At 39.0% G+C, this 2,500-nt stretch overlaps 1 non-coding gene across 1 annotated transcript; it reads left to right on the plus strand.

The window, feature by feature from the left end:
• The first annotated feature begins 425 nt into the window (after positions 1 to 425).
• LOC128005501 (5S ribosomal RNA) lies at positions 426 to 544 on the plus strand. The gene has a single exon (XR_008178151.1). It is a non-coding gene; the product is annotated as a 5S ribosomal RNA (ribosomal RNA).
• The last annotated feature ends 1,956 nt before the right edge of the window (positions 545 to 2,500 follow it).

Below are 2,500 nucleotides of genomic sequence, written 5' to 3' on the forward strand. Positions count from 1 at the left end.
GTACATGGATGGGAGACTGCCTGTTAATACCAGGTGCTGTAAGCTTTTTGGACATTTTTGACTTAGTATATAATAATTTTGCCAAAAAATAGAGTCAATGCCCGATCTCTGAATATTTGCAGCTTTGGGCCTGGTTAGTACATGGATGGGAGACTGCCTGGGAATACCAGGTGCTTTAATCTTTTTGGAAAATTTCACGAATTATATAATAATCTTTCATTAAAAAAAAAAAAAAAAAAAAAAAAAAAAAGAGTCAATGCCCGATCTCTGAATCTTAGCAGGTTTAGGTCTGGTTAGTACTTTGATGAGAGACTGCCTAGGAATACCAGGTGCTTTAAGCTTTTGGGCTTTCTTTCCTACTTATATAATGTACTGGCGATAAGATTGGCTGCTCTTTAAATAGCCCTCTCTTTGCAGCAGACTTCGCTTACAGCCATGCCAACCTGGCTTTGGCCGATCTCGTCTGATCTCGGAAGCTAAGCAGGTTTGGTCCTGGTTAGTACTTGGATGGGAGACCGCCTGGGAATACCAGGTGCTGTAAGCTTTTTGGACATTTTTCACTTAGTTTATAATAATTTTGCCATAAAATAGAGTCAATGCCCGATCTCTGAATCTTAGCAGGTTTAGGTCTGGTTAGTACTTTGATGAGAGACTGCCTAGGAATACCAGGTGCTTTAAGTTTTTGGGTTTTCTTTCCTACTTATATAATGTACTGGCGATAAGATTGGCTGGTCTTTAAATAGCCCTCTCTTTGCAGCAAACTTCGCTTACGGCCAAACCAACCTGGCAACGCTAGTGAGCCACACAGGAAGTGAGTTGGCAGTTTGTAGTAGGCAGTAGGTGAGAGAGGCTCACCTTGTGTTTTTTGTTTTGTTTTATCTGCGTAAAGATTTATTTCTTTTGCAACTTATTGATTTTTGTTTGTTATAGTTTTTATACTTCCCAGCAGCAGTTTGCTGTCTGGGGAGAAATTTTTCTTTTGTTTGAAAAATGGATGGATTACATGGCAAAGAAGTGGACATGGCAGGAGGAAGACGAGTGCTAACAGACAAAGAAATGGATAAAGAACAACGAGATGGACAAGGACGAATGGATTATAACAAGAGGATTTACTCTAAAGAGGCTACAGTAATTGTTGACATGGCGGATCAGAGAGATGCAAGAGCAGAGGACATTATCAAAGCAGTGAACGAAAGGATTGGAGGAGGAAAGATTCTAGCAGTCAGACCAAGGCAAGTAAAAGAATATGAAATTACACTGATAAACAGGGAGGCGTGCGATGGATTAGATGAAGGATTAATGATAAAAGGAAAACTGTGTGAGATTCGACAACTGAAAACAAGGGAGTATGTGGTTTCTTTCATACATTTGCCAGCCTATATTGAGGACTCTGACATTTTAATTAAATTACAAAATTGGGGCGTAACACCTGTTTCAGACATCATAAGAAGAATGTATCCAGGCACAGACATTGCGGATGGTACAAGGTACCTAAGGGTGAAATTTCCTAAAGAAGTAGTGTCTCTGCCATACAGTACAAAGTTTGATACGGAGGAGGGAACACAGTATTTCAGGATCATGCATGATCGTCAGGTTAAAACCTGTCGATTGTGCATGAATCCGGGACATGTGTTCAAAGACTGTCCAGATTTTAAATGTCATCAGTGCAATGGCCAGGGTCATTACGCAAGGGATTGCGATGCAATTAAGTGCCCGGATTGCAGAAAGGTGATCATAAGATGTGAGTGTTGGATGGAGAATGAAATTCAAAATAAAGAGTCAGAAGGTGTAGGAGGGCGAATGTCAAAAGAAACTGAATTACAAAATGGTGGAGAGAATGAGGAAGAGGATGGTGTGAATAAAGAGGCTATTGTGGAAAATAAGAAGGAATTGGAAGAGAAAAGGCTGGAAGGAGAAATGGACAAAGGAATATTGACATCACAGGAAGTAACACAAGGGGTATTGGAGGAAATGGAGAACCAAGGATTAAAAGAAAAGGAGGAGGAAATGCAAGAGATAACTGAAGAGGAGAAAGAAATGGAATTGGAAGAGAAAAGGCTGGAAGGAGAAATGGACAAAGGAATATTGACATCACAGGAAGTAACACAAGGGGCATTGGAGGAAATGGAGAACCAAGGACTAAAAGAAAAGGAGGAGGAAATGCAAGAGATAACTGAAGAGGAGAAAGGAGTGGACAGAATGGATGATAGAAAGGACAAAAGGGTGACATTAAGAAGGAGAACCCTTAAGGTAATACCAAATGTGAATGTGGCCAGAAAAAAAAGACATTTTAGGGAAAAATACAATAAGGGGAAACATTTGTTTGAGAATAAATTTCAAGTGTTGAGGGAAGATGAGGAGGAGGAGGTAGACTAAGAATACAATGTTTGGTTTAAATTTGTATTATTATTTATTATTATAATGTTTTTATACATTGTATCATGGTATGCTAATGCCTTAATTGTATTTCAAAAAGAAAAATGGAGATAAAAGGTTATTT

This window comes from Carassius gibelio, chromosome B22, assembly GCF_023724105.1.
Source record: "Carassius gibelio isolate Cgi1373 ecotype wild population from Czech Republic chromosome B22, carGib1.2-hapl.c, whole genome shotgun sequence".
Lineage (NCBI taxonomy): Eukaryota > Metazoa > Chordata > Actinopteri > Cypriniformes > Cyprinidae > Carassius > Carassius gibelio.